This window comes from Lutra lutra, chromosome 9, assembly GCF_902655055.1.
Source record: "Lutra lutra chromosome 9, mLutLut1.2, whole genome shotgun sequence".
In the NCBI taxonomy this organism is placed as follows: Eukaryota; Metazoa; Chordata; class Mammalia; order Carnivora; family Mustelidae; genus Lutra; species Lutra lutra.
Window position 1 is genome coordinate 132188379 of NC_062286.1, and position 21723 is coordinate 132210101.

The 21723-nt window shown below is 42.4% G+C and overlaps 2 long non-coding RNA genes across 3 annotated transcripts in view; both read right to left on the minus strand.

The window, feature by feature from the left end:
* Positions 1 to 3633: 3633 nt before the first annotated feature.
* Positions 3634 to 5713, minus strand: LOC125109237 (uncharacterized). Its single transcript, XR_007130160.1, has 2 exons — positions 5666 to 5713; positions 3634 to 4343 (listed from the first exon to the last, which is right to left on the minus strand). It is a non-coding gene; the product is annotated as an uncharacterized LOC125109237 (long non-coding RNA).
* A 27-nt stretch (positions 5714 to 5740) lies between these two features.
* LOC125109236 (uncharacterized) overlaps positions 5741 to 21723 on the minus strand; it is a 32208-nt gene continuing 16225 nt past the window's right edge. The window contains exons 3-4 of one of the 2 annotated variants that reach the window (XR_007130158.1): positions 14172 to 14354; positions 5741 to 5784 (exon numbers count right to left, since the gene is read on the minus strand). This is a non-coding gene — a long non-coding RNA (uncharacterized LOC125109236). Of the gene's footprint in view, positions 5785 to 6821; positions 6833 to 14171; positions 14355 to 21723 lie in introns of those variants that run through there. The other variant, XR_007130159.1, reaches the window with a different exon arrangement.

Genomic DNA, 21723 nt, shown 5'->3' on the forward strand with positions numbered 1-21723 from the left:
ATGCCCGGCCCCACCCCCCACCCGCGGCCCGAACCACAAGTCCCGGCGGGCGCTGCGATGGCGCCTGCTCTCGCAAGGCACTCCGGGAGCCTGGCGGCCTGGAACCAGGTCTAGCCTAGGTCGCGTCGGCCCGCCCTAGCCCCCCGGGCCTACTGGGAGTTGTAGTTCTTCTGGGCGTTGAGAGCTGCCCGGGGACCCGCAACGAGGCTGAACGGGACTTCTTAACTCCGCCCCCCTCCCGTCGTTCTTCCCGTTTTCCTCGCTGTCCTTCCTTTTTTCCCGCCTCCGTGCCTTCTTTCGCCCCTTCCCCTAGTTTCTTCTTCCGTGTTTATTAAATGCCTGCTATGTGCACGCTACTGCTCCGAGAGTTGAGAATATAGAAGCGAACAGACAAAAAAATCCCTGCCCTCATAGAGTTTATGTTTTAGTGAGGGTGAAGCACATAAATAAAATCAGTAATTTTTATAGTCAGTTTAAGGGCGAGAAGTGCCAGGTTGCTGTTTCTTTTACCCAGCTCTGGATAAACTTAGTGGCTTTAGCAGCACGCTTATAGGGGGGTGGGCTTTAATGGTGGAGAATTTTGGACCTCTAGAATCACACTCAGCAAAGAAAAATGCGCGCATTGTGGGAGGTCCCGGAAACAGTGAGTGACGGGAAGAGCTGTAGATGCCCAGGCGTTCCCTTTCCTGCTCACTCTGGGACTACCTCCCCAATCTTTAGAAATAGTTGTTTTGTTTTTTCTCACTCTCTCTGCCTATTTCCTTTTTCAGTATCTTTGAACTAGCTATGGCTCTTTCTTGCCAAGGCAAGGCAGTTTAATTTGCCTAAGTTCATGATATGAGGTCCTGTGGCTGAAGGGGCCTCTCCAAACATGGCTTGGGACCTTGCTCCTGGCCCAGACGACATTTTTCTCTGTACCAGGCCTCCTTACTCTGCGTCTTGTAAAATACAGTAAGATTGAACTTCAGGACATGAAAAACGGTCAAAGGACTTTCACTGTCCAGTTAATGCCAGTCCAAGACAGTGGTAAAGCAACAGTCAGATACTGTCCAGCCCTCTGCTAAAGGAGAACTGTTTTTTCTAACTCTTAAGCAGTCTGGACCCCATAGCTCACTGGGTAAAGGAGCAGACACAGAGGGGTTTCTCTAAATTTGAAGCTGAGGTCCCTGCACAATCAATCTCTTCAAAGAATGTTCTGACCCATTTTACTATCATCTGTGGGGACCCAAGTGATGGGCAGATGACTTCAAGTCTCAACTTATTTCCCTCCTTCCATATAATGAAGGAGAGATCCATTTTTCCCCCTAATCCCAATTTGGATTTTACTCCACTCCACAGTTTGGATCCTGATACAGCTGGGCCTCAGTTTTCCCCCTTTGTTAAGTAAGAACAATTTCTTGTATTACCCAGTGGACATGGGAACTAGTAGAGCTTGATACCCTGTCTCATCTTACCCATCTGCAGAATGACAGGACTCTTAAAAATTGTTAAGTTCTAAATGTGCAGCTGTGAGCCGCCTAAGCTAGCACTGCTCTCGATGGTGACCAGTCAGGCGTCGTTCCAGGGGTCACATGTTCTTAGGGTACTGCCTCCCCCCTTCCTCCCCTCAACTCCTAGCAGTCACTGGTCTTTTTACCAACTCCGTATTTTGCCTTTTCCAGAAACGTCATGTAGTTGGAGTCATGCAGTCTTTAGCCTTTTCAGGTCGGCTTCTTCCACTTACTAATATGCAAAGTTTCCTCCATGTTTTTCGTGGCTTGATCCCTCCTTTTCCATTTTTGAACAGATACATAGTAACACAAAGTATAATTTTTAGATAAAAATCAACTTCTCACAGGGTTTTTATGTGATTTGCATATTCCCATTCCTTGTTACAAATGCAGAGAATTTACCTTCTAGGAAGGAACAGAGAGAATTTAATGTAATTTACTTAATGGTCCCAGTTTCTTATTTCCACCTTGATCTCTAAGAAAAATAAATAATTCCTTTATTATTTGGCAAGAGTCAAGAAGTCTGCAGGCCCGTAGGAGGGAATTTAACTCACAGTACAAAAAGAAAACAAACCTAAGTGACCCACTCCTGAACCTAGCCAGTCCCACAGCTAACCTAGGCCTCAGTTAAATACAACTCCTTGATTACACAAAGCAAGTTCAGAGTCACTCTCAAAAAACATTGAGAACAGCCCTGTGGTCGGGTGGCTGGGGACCACCTGAACCTGAAGGGGTCATATGTATTGTCTGACCAACCTGTAGCCCCATGCCTGATCTATGCTGACCTGATGGAAAAACAAAAACAACCCCCCACAAAACAAAGCCCAAGGAGTATTAACTCTTCAGCTTGTTGTTGTTTTTATTCCTTCTTCTCTCATCTGTGATTTTATTTTAAGTATTTTATTTATTTATTTATTTATTTATTTATTTATTTGAGAGAGAGAGAGAGCATGAAAGGGGAGAGGTCAGGGAGAAGCAGGTTTCCTGCTGAGCAGGGAGACTGATAGGGACTCAATCCCGGGACTTCAGATCATGACCTGAGCTGAAAGCAGTTGCTTAACCAACTGAGCCACCCAGGTGCCCTTCTGTGCTTTTAGTTTTAATTAGTTACTACGATTCTAACATTTACATAATAATCTGGGTTTGGGGGGGCGCCTCGGTGGCTCAGCTGGTTAAGAGTCTGCCTTTGGCTCAGGCCATGATCTCAGGGTCATGGAATCCAGGCCCGCTTCAGGCTCCCTGCTCAGTAGGGAGTCTGCTTCTCCCTCTGCCCTCCCCCCTGCACATGTGTGCACGTGTGCACTCAAAAGCTCTCTCTCTCTCAACCCCAATAAATAAATAAATAAAATCTCTAAAAAATAATAGGGGGTGCCTGGGTGGCTCAGTGGGTTAAGCCTCTGCCTTCGGTTCAGGTCATGATTCCAGGGTCCTGGGATCGGGCCCCGCATCGGGCTCTCTGCTCAGTGGGGAGCCTGCTTCCCCTCTCTCTCTCTGCCTGGCTCTCTGCCTATCTGTGATCTCTGTCAAATAAATAAATAAAATCTTTAAAAAAAATAATAGTAATAATAACATGGCTTTGTAGCTCGCTTTAAAAATTGGGCAGATCTAGCTGCACAGAGCCTGTGGAGTGGCAGCTACACCCTTTAGGTGGGCACATACTTCTCATGTCACTGCAGTCCCCACCATACTCAGGTCTCTCGTTTATGTTATGTCCCCGTTCCTGGTGACGTTCAAGTTTGCCATGCCTGGCCTGCTGCGTAACTGCATGCTTTTCTGTGAAGCTGAAGACTTGTCAGGAAGACAGACCCTGGTCAAAGAATCTCCAGATGCTCCTGTGACGAGTACAGGAAGAAAAGGTACATGGTATTATGAGGGCACTATGAACCCAGGTTTGAAGGTTTAAGGATGGTGCGTGCTAAAGCACTGTAGTAGCTTCGGCAAAGATCTGAAGGGTATGTCCAGGGTAACCAGGCAAAACGGGTGCTGGAAGGGTTCCCAGTAGGAGGAAAAGATGCACAAAACCACATGGCCCAGATGTTAGTTACTATCGCTACAAAACCAATCACTTCCAAATGTAGTGGCTTATTTTATCATCTCTTGTAGATCTATGGGTCAGGAATTTGGAAAGGATTCGGGCAGGCTCTTCTAACTTGGGTTTCTAATGTAGAGCTGGACTACTGGTGAGAGAACACCTGTGGGCTGGCTGGGCCTCTCCCTCTTCACGGAGCCTCAGAGGCTGTCCTCGGGGTCTCTGCATGGCCTGCGATGGGCTTCCTCACAGCATGGCAGCCTCCGGCCTATCGGACTGTTCACACGACAGCTGAAGTCCTCAAGAGGGAGCATCCCAGAGAGCAAGGCAGAGCTGCGTTTGCCTCATGTGACCTAGCCTCAGACAGCATACAGAGTCACATCTGCTGTAGTGTCCTGGCTACAAGTAAGATGTAAGCCTGTCCAAATCCAAAGGGAGCGGGATTAGACTCTACCTCCTGTTGGGCAAGTGCAAATGGCAGGTCTGGAGCTCAGAGGAGAGTCAGAACTGGAGACATAATGTGAGAGTGGGCAGCATGTGAGCAAACTGAAGCCTCAGGGTGAGTGTTAGTGGATGTTAACACCTGACCAATTACCTCTGCTCCACTCTTATGGCTCCTTAGCAGAACTCTGCACTCTTATAAGTATTCGATTATCTGCTGAGTTTGCTCTATTCAGCTGGGACTATGTGATCACCTTCTATGAGGGCAGGGACTCAAGTTGTCTTGATCATGATGGTGTCCCTGGCCCCTAAGACAGTGCCTGGTACACATCCATTTCCATCAGCTACTGAAGAACCACAGCCTCTCATCTCTGCTGGAGTCCCTAAAAAAACAAGGAACACCTGTTGGGTTGATTGGTGTATGTCAAAATCACCCATAGTATATGTTGCAAGGACAAATATGGTTGAGAACTACTTGCTCGTCCAGATGAGTAATTATCAAGATTATTTGAGGTAGACTGCTCCCCTGGGGCTCTTTCAGCATCTTAGAGGGACAGCATTGCATCTTAGAAGATGGAATGACATCATTATATCTTGACATCATGATGACATCTTGGTATCACGACATTTTTGGTCCAAAAAAGATATCATTTACAAATCAACAAGAAAAGAAAATTCCTAGGAATAAATTTTACAAAAACGACACACAATCTATATGAAGAGAAGCCTTAAATTCTACAGAAGGATGCAGAAAAAGATTTGAACACATAGAAATATATGTTCTTGACTAGCAAGACTCTGTATCATTAAGATATCAGACATCTAATGAGATCTTTTTTTTTTAGATTTTATTTATTTATTTGACAGAGAGAGAGAAAGCTAGAGTGAGCACAAGCAGGGGGAGCTACGGGCTCTCTGCTCAGCAGGGAATCGGCTTATCCCCCTCTCTCTGTCTGCCTCTCTGCTTACTTGTGATCTCTCTCTCTGTCAAATAAATAAATAAAATAAAATAAAAAAGAAAGAAAGAAATAACACCATGAGGGGCACTTAGTTGGCTCAATCAGTTGTTCTTTGACCCTTGGTTTTTAGCTCATGCCACGTTTGTGAGATCGAGCCCCTCATCAGGCTCTTCGCTGGGCTCCCTCCCCCTCTACTCCCTACCCAACTCTCTCCCTCTCTTAAAAAAAAGAAGAAAGAAAGACCATAAACTCAAAGATATTAATGGAAATACAGTTTGTAATAGCAAAAGTTTGGAAATAGCATCAACATCTATGGACCTAAGACTAGCTAAATATTATGACAAATTCTTACAATGGAATAATAATCAGCAGTTTAAAAAAAATGAGATGAGACGTTGCCAAGAGAATGAGAAACAAGCTACAGACTTGGGATATAGTATTTGCAAATCATATATCTGAAAAAGGATTTGTATCCAGAATACATAAAGAACCCGGAAGACTCGACAATAAGAAAACAAAAAACCCAAGGGAAAAACGGGCAAAAGAATTGAACAGACACTTCACTAAAGAAGTTTTAGGGATATATGGGTGTCAAATAAACATGTGAAAAGATATCATTCGGGAAATGCAAAGAAAACACACACACATATACACCACAAAGAGATATCATTACATAGCTATTAGAATAGCTAAAAATAATAAAAACAAACCAACAACACCAAATAGAAGAATGAAGAGTGGGACACCTGGGTGGCTCAGTCAGTTAAGTGGCTGCCTTCGGTTCGGGTCATGATCCCAGGGTCCCGGGATCTAGTCCTGCATTAGGCTCCTTGCTTGGCTGAGAGCCTGCTTCTGTCTCTGCCTGCTATAAAATTTAAAAAAAGAAAGAGAGAAAGAAAAAGAAGAATGAAGAGCATTAGGAATGCTTATTCATTGCTGAGAGGAGTGTAAAAGAGTACACCACTTGGGAAGGACTTGACAAGTTCTTATAAAGTTAAGCATGCATTTGCCATACAACCTGGCAACTTATGTTCACATGAAGCCCTCACACTAATATTTACAGTAGCTTTCCTCGTAACAGCCAAACCTGGGAACAACCAAGATGTCTTTCCACAGGGGAACAGATAAACAAACCGTGGTCCATCCATGTAATGGGACCCTACGGAGCGACAAGTATAGAAATATACATGAAACAACATAAATGAATCTTAATTGCATCATTGCAGGTGAGAGAAATGAAACCCAAAAAGCTACAAATTGTTTGCTTCCATTTATACAACATTCTGAAGAAGGCAAAATTAGAGGGATAGAAAACAAATCAGTGGTTGTCAGAGGGGTGGGGGTGGGGGTAGTCATCTAAAATCCTACACCTGATGTTTAGGTATTTAGGTGACTGAACTGTTCTTTATGCTCCCGAGGTAATGGATACATGACTGCATTTTCCCAAACCCTTACAGAGCAAACTTTACTGTATGCAAATGTTTAGGGATCAGTAAAGATGGCCAAGGTTCCCAAGATAGAGTTAAAGACCAGGACAAATGAATTCACTGGCAGGGATGGGAACAAAAGAAGTTGACCCTAATTAACTTTGGAAAAGTGCTTTGACTGGAAACGGTAAAAGCTAAAGGCAAAAAGAACTGCACATTGACACTGTCTTCTAGTTGGTAAGTGTGTTTCTCACAGGGATGATAAATATAAAATACCGTGAACTGAATGAAAATGAAATTACAACATCCAAAAACTTGGGGATGAGGGTATCTTTAGAGTAAAATTTGTATTGCTAAAATGTTTGTATTTGGGGCTCCTGGGTGACTCAGTGAGTTAAAGCCTCCGCCTTCAGCTCGGGTCATGATCCCAGGGTCCTGGGATCAAGCCCTGCATCGGGCTCTCTGTTCAGCAGGGAGCCTGCTTCCCTTCCTCTCTCTCTGCCTGCTTCTCTGCCTACCTGTGATCTCTGTCTGTCAAATAAATTAAAAAAAAAAAAAAAAAAAAGTTTGCATTAGGGGCACCGGGGTGACTCAGTTGGTTGGGTTACTGCCTTTGGCTCAGGTCAAGATGCCAGCATCCTGAGATGGAACCCCATGTCTGGTTCCCTGCTCGGTGGAGAGCCTGCTTCTCCTTTGCCCTCTGCCTACTACTCCACTGGCTTGTGCTCTCTCTCTCTCTCTCTCTCTGTCAAAAAAAATTAAAAAAAAAAAAATTTAAATGTTTGCATTGGAAAAGCAAAAAAAAAGTCTCAAACTAGTAGTAATCTACATCTCTTCCTTAAACTAGAAAAAGAAATTAAATCCCAAGCAAGCAGAATTACAGAAATAATAAAGATACCAATAAATGGAAAGCAGTAATAATAGAGAAAAACTTATGAAAACAGAAGCTCATTCTTCTGAAGAAAAAAAAATTAAACATAATTGATAAACCTCTATCCAGACTCATCAAGAAAAAAGAGCCAGAAAATTTGTGGCAGATACAGAAAACACGTGTGTTTGTTAATGAACAGATCACCTCTAGATTCCAGGGGTCTGAATGAAGATAAAAATATGATAACAGGGGTGCCTGGGTGGCTCAGTGGGTTAAAGCCTCTGCCTTCGGCTCAGGTCACGATCCCAGGGTCCTGGGATAGAGCCCCACATTGGACTCTCTGCTCGGCAGGGAGCCTGCTTCCTCCTCTCTCTCTGCCTGCCTCTCTGCCTACTTGTGATCTCTGTCTGTCCAATAAATAAATAAAATCTTAAAAAAAAAAACAACTTTAGAAAAATATATATGATAACAGTATTTCCTTTGAAGAGAAAGATTAACTGGGGATAAGGTGGGAAAACGACTTTTTGGTGAAATACCTTTCAGTTTCAGTTTTCTTTTGAATGTGTATATGTGCGTATGTAATCACCTATTCAAAAACAGGGGCGCCCTCCTGGCTGGCTTAGTCAGTAGGCCATTCTGCTCTTGTTCTCAGAGTTGTTTAAGTTTGAGCCCCATGCTGGGCCTAGAGATTACTTAAAAATACAAAATCTTTGTTTAAAAAAAAAAAGTAACAAAAATAAAGTGCTTTATATTTCAAAGAAAACATCTTCATTTGAGGGCTGGTAGTTTTTACTTATTGCTTTATAAAGTTCTTAATTTATTTAAGTAATCTCTGCACCCAATGTGGAGCTCAAACTCATAACCCTGAGGTCAAGAGTCACGTGCTCTTCCAACTGGGCCAGCTGGGTGTCCTGAGGGGTTTTTAAAAGCGTATTCATGGGGCGCCTGGGTGGCTCAGTGGGTTAGGCCGCTGCCTTCGGCTCAGGTCATGATCCCAGGTCCTGGGTTCGAGCCCCGCATCGGGCTTTCTGCTCAGCGGGGAGCCTGCTTCCTCCTCTCTCTCTGCCTGCCTCTCTGCCTACTTCTGATTTCTCTCTGTCAAATAAATAAATAAAATCTTTAAAAAAAATAAAAAAATAAAAGCGTATTCATTCATTCATTCATTCATTCATTCTCTTATTCAATATGTGGTGTTTATTATTTCCATGAATTTTTATACTTAACATTGCAATGAAGTCTTCCTAAAACAATATTCCTTTGTGAATTTTAAATTTTTTTTTAAATTTTTTAAAGATTTTATTTATTCATTTGAGAGAGCGTGCGAGTGCACGAGCAGGGAGAGTGGCAGGTGGAGAGGGAGAAGCAGACTCCCCAAGAAGCTAGGAGCCTGATGTGGGGCTCGATCCCCGGACCCCGGGATCATGACCTGAGCCGAAGGCAGCGGCTTAACCCAATGAGCCACCCAGGCGCCCCTCATTTTCACTTCTGTATATACCATCGCATGGGTGTATCCCCTTGTACTTACCCAGTCTTCTGCTGATGGCCATTTAGGGCAGAGGTATGTCCTGCTGTTGTAGGCACTGCCACTATCAGCATTCTTACGTATTTCCTCATGCAATTTGTAGATTTTACATTTCCTATATTTGTAATGGACTGTTTCCCAAAATACCCAGTGAGGCACCCTTTTCTTTCTTGTTTTTTTTTTTTTAAGATTTTTATTTATTTTTATTTGACAGAGAGAGATCACAAGCAGGCAGAGAGGTAGGCAGAGAGACAGGAAGGGAAACAGGCTCCCTGCTGAGCAGAGAGCCCGATGCGGGGCTCGATCCCTGGACCCCGGGATCATGACCTGAGCCGAAGGCAGAGGCTTAAACCACTGAGCCACCCAGGCGCCCCGAGGCACCCTTTTCTTTCTTTTTTTTTTTTTTTTAAAGATTTTATTTATTTATTTGACAGAGAGAGATCACAAGTAGACGGAGAGGCAGGCAGAGAGAGAGGGAAGCAGGCTCCCCGCTGAGCAGAGAGCCCGATGCGGGACTCGATCCCAGGACCCTGAGATCATGACCCGAGCCGAAGGCAGCGGCTTAACCCACTGAGCCACCCAGGCGCCCCCCGAGGCACCCTTTTCTAAGAGCTGTCTCACCTATTGATTTTTTAATATATCTATGAACTATAGATATAAGTAATGATAACTTTATTCTAATGCTCACAGATCTCAGGAAAGTGGGGAGTTACAGTCATTCGATTTATTTATTCAACAGACACTTAGATATCCACCAAGCATTAATTGTGTGTCATACACTGAGAATACTGAAATGAACAAGACAGGTCACATAGAGAACATATATCTGCTTTTCTCTACTGGCCTTTTTCTCTTACTGACTGTCCTACAAATTCTTGATAGGATTTAGTACAGGGATACTACGGGCTCCGGGATGAAGTGAGAAGTATGATTATGAGTTAGTTAGTTCTAGGTCCACAGGGTAGCTCCTATTGGCTTAGCTGACATGGTTCTCGCTCAAATTTAATACCAGCTAAGTTAGTGGGAAAAACAAATTCCTCACAATATGTTTAAATTGATCCTATAGGGGAATCCACTGCTTATCTCAAGGTTACTTGGAAATAGGAGGGTATGTTTTTGTATCATACTGTAGGCAGAAGGCTACAGGAAGTCATTTTCCCTAGAACGTTAGAAAGTTTCTCAGTCATTCAAAATAGCTTTTAGCTTCATGCAAATTATTTCTCATTAAGAGCAAAAGTGCTCTTGTTACCTTCAAGTGCTATCTACTCTCTAGATAATGTCTATGTTTTATTATATAGTTTTAAAAATTAAGTTTCTTGGGGCCCTTCAGTGGCACAGTCAAGTGTCAGGGTCACGGGATTGAGCCCCATGTTGGGGCTCCATGCTCACTGGGGAGTCTGCTTGAGAGTCTCTGTCCCCTCTTCCTCTGCCCAACCCCCCTGCACTCTCGCTCTCTCAAATAAATAAAGCTTTAAAAATATTAAGTTTTTTTTTTTAAGATTTTATTTATTTATTTGAGAGAGGGAGAGAGAGCATGAGAAGGGAGAAGCAGACTCCCCAAGGAGCTGGGAGCCTGATGTGGGACTCGATCCCAGAACTCTAGGATCATGACCTGATCTGAAGGCAGTGGCTTAACCAACTGAGCCACCCAGGCTTCCCAAAAATATTAAGTTTCTTAATGTAATTTGTGCCCATCGTTTAAAAAGACAAATAGTTTTAAGAAGCTTATCATGAAAAAGAACACTCTCATCCACTCACTTTTAACTGTTTTCCCCAGGTATCTTCCTTTATATTTCTCTTTTCTTTTAAAAGATTATATTTATCCATTTGAGAGAGGGAGAGAGGGAGAGCACAGAAGGAGAGAGAGAGAGGGAGAAACAGACTCCCCACTGAACAGAGAACCTGACATGGGGCTTGATCCCAGGACACCCAAGACCATGACCCTAGCCAAAGGCAGACGCTTAACTGACTCAGCCACCAGGTGCCCCTATATTTCTTTTTTTCAATAGTTTATTTATTATTTTTTAGTAATCTCTACACCCAACATGGGGCTCGAACTCACAACCCTGAGATCAAGAGTCTATGTTCTTCTTTTTTTTTTTTTTTTAAATTGTGGTCCCACAAATTTCATATGTGGACATCTTTTTTTTTTTTTTTTAAAGATTTTTATTTATTTTACAGAGATCACAAGTAGTCAGAAAGGCAGGCAGAGAGAGAGAGGGGGAAGCAGGCTCCCTACTGAACAGAGAGCCCGACGCGGGGCTCGATCCCAGGACCCTGAGATCATGACCTGAGCCGAAGTCAGAGGCCCAACCACTGAGCCACCCAGGTGCCCCAAGAGTCTATGTTCTTCTGACTGAGCCAGCCAGGCATTCCTCTTCCTTCATATTCTCTCTCTCTTTTTTTTTTAGGTTTATTTTATTTTATGTATTTGAGAGAGAGAGAGAGAGAGAGAGAGCATGAGAAGGGAGAGGTCAGAGGGTGAAGCAGACTCCCTGCTGAGCAGGGAGCCCGATGTGGGACTCGATCCCGGGACTCCAGGATCACGACCTGAGCCAAAGGCAGTCATTTTACCAACTGAGCCACCCAGGCGCCCCCTTCCTTCATATTCTTTTTTTTTTTTTTTTTTAAAGATTTTATTTATCTGACAGAGAGATCACAAGTGGGCAGACAGGCAAGCAGAGAGAGAGAGAAGAGGAAGCAGGCTCCCCGCAGAGCAGAGAGCCCGATGTGGGACTCGATCCCAGGACCCTGAGATCATGACCTGAGCTGAAGGCAGAGGCTTAACCACTGAGCCACCCAGGTGCCCCCCTTCCTTCATATTCTAAAGGACATGCCTATACTGACATTTCTTGATTTTTCCATTTAGATCTGTTGACTGCCTACCATGGAAGATAAGAATTAGTTCTCTTAATCCTGTTCCCACTCACTCCAACACAATAATTTCCCCTTCTTAGTTGTTCCAATATCTTCCTATCATAATTATTGATTCAACCAGTATTTAATATTTACATTAGTAAGCCTACAGAAGTAGTACTTACCATTAAGCCATGTAAAGTTTTATGATTACATTTCATTTCATCTATAACTTCCCCCGCCCAAAAGTTATTAGTCGCCTTGTTTTCTCATTTTCTTGTGTCACAGGATATAGATAGGGAACTATTTCAGTCTCAGTTTCAGATGATGCTTCCCCATTCCAAAGTAAGTCCCGCCTAGGCGAGACTCGTAAAAGAGGTGATTAAAAACTGGTTATAGCAGCTTTATTCATAATTGCCAAAACCTGCAAGCAACCAAGAGAGCCTTCAGTGGGTGAAGGGTTAAATAAACTGTACTACATCCAGATAGTGGAATATAATTCAGCACTAAAGAGAAATGAGCTATCAAGCCACGAAAACACACGGAGGAAACTAAAAGGCACGTTACTAAGTGACAAAAGCCAATCTGAAAGGCTATATACCATGCCATTCCAGCTCTATGACATTCTACAAAAGGCCAAACGATGGAGACAATTAAAGATCAGTGGTCCCCAGGGGTTTAGGTGGAGGGATGAATGAACAGAACACAGAGACTACTCTACATGATACTACAATGGTGGACACATGTCATTATGCCTTTGTCCAAACCCATAAAATGTACACCGCCCTTTGAGTGATAATGACATGTCTGTGTAGGTTCATGGATGGTAACATACATGCCCAGGTGGAGGATGTTGATAGTGGTATGCATGTGTGGGGGCAGGGGTTTTTGAGAATTCTCTGTACCTTCTGCTCTATTCTAATTTTGCTGTGAACTTAAAGCTGCCTGAAAAATAAAGTCTATTAAGTTAAAAAAAAAAAAACTAAAAATAAATTAAATAAAATGATAAATAAGTAAATAAAATATAAATTAAAAATATAAATAAATTTAAAAATAAATTAAATTTTTAAAAATTAAAAAAAAAAAACTGGTTTTGTTACTTTGGTCCCCTACCCATTCAAGAGCATGAAAGGACTGCTGAAATTTCCCAAGATCAAAGAAAATGTTTGGAGAGCATTGATGAGCTATGAGTAGACTTCCACCCATTTGTGGGAATGAGACAAGGAAGGCACTTCGGTCGGACATCCCAAAGAGCTTGATGTGTCTCCTGAAACTCAGGTGACACGCTAGGTGGTGTCTGACTCGTGCTTAAGAAGTATATGAAAGGGACCGTGGCTGGCTAGCTCCTCTGATAGGGCAGAAGGAAGCAGAGGCACTGTTTCAGGGTGCTAGACAGTATCCTGAGGACCAGACTGGGCCGTGCTAGGCAAACACTAGCTTGGATCTGGTCTAAGAGGTTTTTCCCAAGGAGAGAGGTGACCACAGTCTAAAGAGGCTGCTTGTCTGATGGCTGAGGCCAGAATTAAAAGTGATCATAAAATCAAGTGGTCTTCTGGTTGAACAAGGTCCCTCCCACAGAGCAGATCAGAGCTCAGGGATCAGAGCTGGAGGAATGTCCTGGAAGAATCATACAAGTCAAAAGCACCCCGGAAGAGGAAGAGTCCACTGTGAACTCCTGCCAAGTCAGAGAGTGCCATACTGCCTCTTCTCTCCTGTCTACACAAGGCCTTTCTATCCCAGGAGGAACCAGAGACAGTCTCCTGGTAGAGAATGATGCTGGAAGGGCTTGTGGGAAAGTAAAGAAGCCCACCAGGCCTCCCTTTCTTACCTCAAGTGACCAATCTAAAACAAGTCTATGTGGGTAGAGGGAGAGATTATTTTATTTTAAATAAATTTGGGAGTTTTGACTCTTATTAGAGTGAATCAGATAAAACTGCCAATATTCAACCTTTTTTGACTCACACAAATGGCAACTTCATACGGTTCAGCTTAATGCACGAGAGTGGACTTTTGAATTACTGAACTGAGGTTGTTTGGAGGTTTTATTTATTATTTATTTATTTTTTAAAATTAAAGATGTTTATTTATTTATTTGACAGACAGAGATCACAGGCAGAGAGGCAAGCAGAGAAAGCAGAGAGCCCGATGCAGGGCCCGACCCCAGGACCCTGGGATCATGACCCAAGCCGAAGGCAGAGGCTTTAACCCACTGAGCCAACCAGGAACCCCATGTTTGGAGGTTTTAAATGACAAGAGAATTTTATTACCTGAGAGTGACTAAAAAAGCCACGAGACTTGCCCTAGACTTCACTCAAGGGTATAGGGGAAGAACAATTTGAATATGCAAAGAATAAACTTTGCATCCAAGAATAAACTTCTTTTCTTCCTAGACCCCAGAGTTCCCACCTGTTCAACAAATTGGCTACACTTAGTTTTCTGTGTATTTACCACCAACTCATCCAGAAAGTCTCTGAAAGAAACTGAAGTTTCCTCTCAAGAGATTCAAACACATCAGGTAACCTTTCAATTGATTTTCAATTTTTGTTTCTTGGAGACATTCCACGCCCCTCCCCCACCTTGCAGCTCTCTGTTCTCCTCTTCCGTTTGGGACTGATTCCTCTCCAGGCCTGCTGGGCAGCTGTGGCGGCAACACTTTCTCTTGCATCTTTCCAGGGCTGCGTATCCTGTTTCTTGGATTCCCTGAGGTCCTGGTTCATGGTTTTCTCCTTCATGCTCCACTCACTTCCTGAGAAAGTGGCCTAGAAATTTTCAAGATCTTGCCTATCTGAAATTGTCTTTATTCTGTCTTCATGCTTCATGGATAATTTGGCTGGGTATAGAATTCTAGGTTAGAAATCATTGTCTTTTAGAACACAGTTTTTCTTTCAGATACCAGGGGGAAAATCTGTTTCTTAATACTTTACGCTTAGAGGGAAACCAACTTTTCTATTACTCCCTCACTTCCTCTGTGTCTCCTCCTCCTTTTTAAAAAAAAAATATTGTTTATTTATGGTAATTATTGTAAATATTATTTATTTATTGTTTTCTTTTTTATCTAAGTAATCTCTACATGTAACGTGGGGTTTGAACTCATGACCCCAAGATCAAGAGTCAAATGCTCTTCCAACTGAGCCAGCCAGGTGCTCCACCATCTTCAATCTTCTCTCTCTTCACTTTCTCTTTCTCCTTTTTTTTTTTTTAAAGATTTTATTTATTTATTTGACAGACAGAGATCACAAGTAGGCAGAGAAGCAGGCAGAGAGAGAGGAGGAAGCAGGCTTCCCGCTGAGCAGAGAGCCCGATGCGGGGCTTGATCCCAGGACCCTGAGATCATGACCTGAGCTGAAGGCAGAGGCTTTAACCCACTGAGCCACCCAGGTTCCCCTTCTCTTTCTTCTTGATGGTGGTTGAGAAAAACTCTTTATCATTGGGTTTTCAAACTCCACAACTGTCAAAAAGCACAAAACAGTTTTTCTAACACATGGATGTCTTTACATATAGCAGAAAAGAAATTTGGCAATTACACTTCATGCTGTGTTTGAATTACTATATATAGTGAGAACACACATAATCAGTTAAAAATTTGTTGTATCTTGATAAATGAGTTTTCTATCATTCCTAATACTAAAACTTGGCCACATAATTTTTTCTTTTTATTAAAATTGAGACGAAATTCACATAAAATTAACCATTTAACACTGAACAATTCAGTGGCATTTAGTACTTTCACAGAGTTGAGCTATCACTACCTACCTCTATCTAGTTCCAAAACATTTTCATTATTCCCAAAGGAAACTTTGTATTCATTAAGCAGTTGCTCCCCACTCCCCCTTCTCTCCCAAAACTCTGGCAGCCATCAATCTGCTTTCTGTTTCTATGGATTTCACATATTGTACGGAATCATACAACATGGGACCTTTGACTTCATCCACTTAACATAATTTTTTATGTTAAGGTTCACCCATATTTGGCATGTATTAGTACTTCATTCCTTTTTATAGCCAAATAATGTTCCATTGTATGGCTATGTCACAATTTGTTTATCCACTTATCTGTTTATGGCTGTCTGGGTTGTTTTCACCTTTGGTTATTGCGAACAGGGCTGCTATGAACATTCATGTACGAGGATTTGTTTTGGGGGGCACCGGGTGGCTTAGTCGGTTAAGCGTCTGCCTTTGGCTCAGGTCATGATCCCAGGGTCCTGGGATCGAGCCCCACATTGGGTTCTCTGCTTGGTGGGAAGCCTGCTTCTCCCTCTCCCACTCCCCAAGCTTGTGTTCCCTCTCTCGCTGTCTCTCTCTGTCAAATAAATAAAATCTTAAAAAGAAAAAGAATTTGTTTTTAAATTCTCTCAAAAAACCTATTTTCAGTTCTTTTGGGTATATATTTAGGGGTTGAATTACTCAGTCACATGGTTACTCTATGTTTATCTTTTTTAGGAACTGCCAAGCTATCTTCCACAGCTGAACCGTTTTACATTCCCACTGGTGATGTACAAGTGTTCTAATTTCTCTACATCTTTGCCAACATTGTTATTTTCCTTTTTTAAAATTACAACTACCCTAGTGAGTGTAAAATGGTATCTCATGATTTTTATTTGTATTTCCCTAATAACTATTGGTGTGAAGTGTCTATTCATACAATGACTTTTTGGTCATTTGTATATCTTCTTTGGAGAAATGTCTATTCAAGTCCTTTCCTCACTTTAAAATTGGGTTGTCTTTTAGTTTTGAATTGTAGGAGTTTCTGGATACTCCCCTTATCTTTTGAGGCTATCTGAATTTTCACTTTCATAAAAATCTGGTAATATGAGTGTTACACCATGTGGGAAAGACCATTTGTTGTCTCATGATATCCACTTTCTGATTTTTTTATTGCAATAGAACCCCAACTTTATTTTTAGGCTAATTACGTGACCATAAAAATGACTATTCTAGTCCCCCTGTTTCTCGGTATGACCACATTGTTAAATTGAAGATGTCTGTTACACATCTAAGTGGGGATATTAGTTAGACATCTGGAAAATCAAGAATAGAGCTCAGGAAAGAGGTCATTCAGTCATGACCCTATTGTTCCCTCCCCACTGCCTTTATCCACCACATTTGAGCACCTGGCTCACATATTCTCTTCCACTCATTATCCTCAACATTCATACACACAGCCAATCCAGGATCCTGATCATTCAGCTGTAGGACCTTCTCATTTCTAGCGATCTTCTCTTCTATCCTATTCCAGTCATGCCTCCTTATGACCATATACTAGGTCTCGACATCAAAAATAAATATATCCAAAATATAATTCTATATTCTGGTCACAACCCTTCCAACCTCCATATTTCATGACTCACTAAGACTATTCTTCTAGCTCATCAGGACTCCAGCCTATTTACTCATCTAGTTTCTCCCCTTCCATCAGTTGTCTCCATCTTTCATACCTTTCTATACTCAGCAAACATTATAGTCCATCATTTCAAGAACACTCTTTCCAATACCATAAACTCTGATGACCATTTGCATTTTGATTGTACTTATCGATCAAAATCCCAGCTATCAGGGGCACGTGGGTGGCTCATTGGGTTGAGGCCTCTGCCTTCGGCTCAGGTCATGATCCCAGGATCCTGGGATCCAGCCCCGCATTGGGCTCTCTGCTCAGCAGGGAGCCTGCTTCCTTTCCTCTCTCTCTCCGCCTGCCTCTCTGCCTACTTGTGATCTCTGTCAAGTGAATAAATAAAATCTTAAAAAAAAAAAATTCCAGCTATCTGCTTTGTCAGTGTCTATATTGAAAAACTCAGGCCATCTTCCCAAAACAGAAACAATAACCCACCTATATCTGAACCAATCTTCTTCCTGTTGCCATAGGAGTGGTTGGTGTCTCTCCTATTGAAACCAATCCTTATCTCCTCCTCTCCTTCATATAAACCTTATTCTACCAATGATTCATTTTTTCTTCTGGATATTTAGGTATTAGCTCTCGACTAGATGCCCCCAATCTTTATTTAAACATTCCTAAGTCAGGGTGCCTATGTGGATCAGTTGGTTAAAATGTCTGCCTTTGGCTTAGGTCATGATCCTACCATGCTGGAATCGAGTCCTGCACCAGGCTCCCTGCCTTGGGCTCCCTGCTTGGCAGGAAGTCTGCTTCTCTCTCTGCCCTGCCACCCCCACCACTCATGCTCTCTTTCTCACAAAAATAAATAAAATCTTTAAAAATAAATAAAATAAACAATAAATAGAAATTAAATATTTGTAAGTTTTTCTTATCTAAAAAAAAAACAAAAACAAAACAAACAAATCTCTTAGTCTCATTGTGTCTCCAGCTCCAGCACTGTATTTTCCTTTCCTTCTCATAGCCAAACTTATTGAAAGGTTTGCCAATACTTTATTAAAACATGTTGCTAAATCCAATAAGCATGTTCAGATCTCTTGTTGCTGGATCTTTCACTAGCATTTGACATGGCCCATCACTTCCTTCTAGAAATATTTTCCTTCCTGGGCATCTGGACACTACTCTCTTCTAGTTTCCATCCTGTTTCTCTGATCACTTCTTTCCTTCGTAAGGTCTCAAAATGACACAGAAGGAAGTGTTTTACAAACCTGAGCCCTGTAATTAGTGTAGATCATTAATATTTTCTTGTTAATCTTACAAAGCGGAAGGTATATGGAACAAAATTAGAAGGCAAGCTTGAAAAGGGAAGTGATGGTTTAACTGAAATGGTATGATATACGTGTTATATTTCGTTTTAAATTTTCGCCAGAGTCTAACAGGGTTCTGCATGATATGTTTTTATTTAGGTATAATTAACATGCATTAATAGTGTTTTACCAATAAATATAAATCAAGTGTATTTTTTATGAAAAACAATCATTTTATAATACTTGTTCCGAGAGTGTAAGTGTTGGAGATAGTATGGTTTTTTTTTTTTTAAGATTTTATTTATTTATTTGACAGACAGAGATCACAAGCAGGCAGAGAGGCAGGCAGAGAGAGAGGAGGAAGCAGGCTCCCTGCTGAGCAGAGAGCCCGATGCGGGGCTCGATCCCAGGACTCTGAGATCATGACCTGAGCCGAAGGCAGCGGCCCAACCCACTGAGCCACCCAGGCGCCCCTTGGAGATAGTATGGTAAAGTTGGTGTACCCACAGGAAGAAATGAGGATGAGGCTCTTCTTCAAGAGACTTTATTGTACTCACAGGTCTTACGGGGGGATAACCATGCCATACAAAGCCATAGAGGAAGCACCAAGTATTGATGTCACCTGGTGGCAGAAGAGAGGAGAGGGGAATGCCCGGATTTAGGACTAGCTAGTCTGAATAATGTCAATGGGCTCTGGGCTATAGGGGTGCTCTCTAGTCCCCTGGTGCCTGGCTCTGGGATGATTTTGGGCAGGGGAAGCACTGGCTTGGTGAGTTCCAGTTAGAGGACTATTGGAACTATAAACTAGGAATTGGTTGGCTTGTATATGAAAGATGTGCTCCCAGCTGAGCCCTCTGCTGTCTGTCTCTAAGAACAGAACAGCCCTGGGAGGAGCAGGCTCTCCCCTGACAAGCTTTTTAAGATGTCAAAACATTATAAAACATAGAAAATTTTTAAAAATGATTAATGCAACACCTTTCAGGGAACTGCATTACTCTTTCAGATATGGACCTAATATTTTCATATCAAACATGAGAAGGAAGGGTAATGCTTAGAAACAAGGCAGACAGATTGCATGAGGCAAGCTTGTCACCTCCCAGCTGCAGCTGCTGCATGCCTAGATCAAAGACCATGGACACTATTACTTAGATTAAATGTCCTCTATACTTAAAGGAACAGCATTCCCCAAAGCAAACAAAGTCTACCAGTGAGGCAAAAGCTTTTGCAGGGTGTGAGCCGAAATTGCTTCTCAGAGGGACCAGCCGGCTTGACAAGTTTTTGTTTATAAACCCCAGGAGGATGCGAAAGGAAGTAATTGCTAGTGGGATGGGAGAAGGAACATCCCTTGGGTTTCACCAGCATTTAGGAGAAAAGGGGGAGACTCGCGCTGAGTTAACACTGTGAAAAAGGGTTGTCATGGCAGGAGCTCAGGTTTTGGTTTCAAACGGACTTGGATTCAAATCCTGCACTGGCCACTCATCGGTTTCTTTGGACAAGTAAGTTAATGATAATAAATAACGTTTGCGAAGCACTTACAATGTGTTGCAAGTGTTTTATATGTTTTAATTAATTTAATCCCCACAACAATTTTATGCAGTAGGTACTATAATTTCCTCCATTTTATGGATGCATAAACTGAGGCACAGAGTGGTTGAGCCGGTTGCACAAGATGAACACATTTATTTTTATTTTTTTAAAGATTTTATTTATTTGTCAGAGAGAGAGGGAGAGAGAGCAAGCACAGGCGGACAGAATGGCAGGCAGAGGCAGAGGGAGAAGCAGGCTCCCCGCCAAGCAAGGAGCCCGATGTGGGACTCGATCCCAGGACGCTGGGATCATGACCTGAGCCGAAGGCAGCTGCTTAACCAACTGAGCCACCCAGGCGTCCCTGAACACACATTTATTAAGTGAAGGAGCTGTTTCCAATAGAACAAGCCACATATCTCATGTCCTTCTAGTCAATACTTTTTCCTGAGTTAAGCAGTACTGGTTTCTGAGCTCTAAGTCATACAAACCATGACAAGGTTTTTTATGCATGTTGTCACATGTGCATAAAGGATTTTTTTTGTGTCAAATAAGTGGTATATACCATTCATATTAAATAAATGTAAGGGAGATTGTGAGGTGAAGAAAGTATGGCTAATTGAGAAAGTATGAAACCTCACTGGAAATTGGTATATGAATTTTTTTTTTTAAGATTTTATTTTTAAGGGGCACCTGGGTGGCTCAGTCTTTGAGTGTTTGCCTTCAGCTCAGGTCATAATCCCGGGGTCCTGGGATTGAGCCCCACATCGGGCTCCCTGCTTGGCAGGAGGCCTGCTTCTCCCTCTCCCACCACCCCCACTCGCGTTCCCTCTTTCACTGTGTCTCTCTCTGTTAAACTAATAAAATCTTTAAAAAAGGGCACCGGGTTGCTCAGTTGGTTAAGCAACTGCTTTTGACTCAGACCATGATCCCGGAGTTCCAGGATCGAGTCCCACATCGGGCTCCCAGCTCCACGGGGAGTCTGCTTCTCCCTCTGACCTCCCCTCTCATGCTCTCTCACTCTGTCTCTCTCAAATAAATAAATAACATCTTTTAGAAAAATATAATAAAATCTTTAAAAAAAAAGATTTTATTTTTAAGTAATTTCTACATCCATCGTGGGGCTTGAACTCAAAATTCTGAGATCAAGAGTCACACACTCTACCGACTGAGCTGGGCACCCTTGGAATATGAATTTTTTTTCAGAAGATTTTATTTATTTATTTGACAGAGAGACAGTGAGAGGGAACACAAGCAGGGGGAGTGGGAGAGGGAGAGGGAGAAGGAGGCTCCCTGCTGAGCAGGGAGCTTGATATGGAATTTGATCCCAGGACCCTGAGATCATGACCTGAGCTGAAGGCAGATGCTTAACGACTGAGCCAGCGAGGCGCCCTGGAATATGAATTTTTTAAAACAATCTCAGACTTACATGGTTTGGACAGATTATTATTATTATTTTTTGTCCTGAACCATTTGAGAATAAGTACAACTTGTTACTTCATCATCTACAAATACTTCAGTACGTATTTCCTACAACAAGGCATTTCTTCATAATACAACCATCCAAATAAGAATATTAAAGTGAGGGGCGCCTGGGTGGCTCAGTGGGTTAAAGCCTCTGCCTTCAGCTCAGGTCAAGATCCCAGGATCCTGGGATCGAGCCTCACATCGGGCTCTGCTCAGCGGAGAGCCTGCTTCCTCCTCTCTCTCTCTGCCTGCCTCTCTGATGACTTGTAATCTCTGTCTGTCAAATAAATAAATAAAATCTTAAAAAAAAAGAATATTAATATGATAGAATGCTATCCTCAGACAACATGTCAAGTTTCGCCAACTTGTCCAATAACGTCCTCTGCGGTGAAAGGATCTTTGCATGTAGGGGCGCCTGACTGGCTCAGTCAGGGGAGCGTGTGACTCTTGATCTCAGGGTCGTGAGTTTGAGCCCCACGTGGAGCCTACTTGGGAAAAAAAAAGA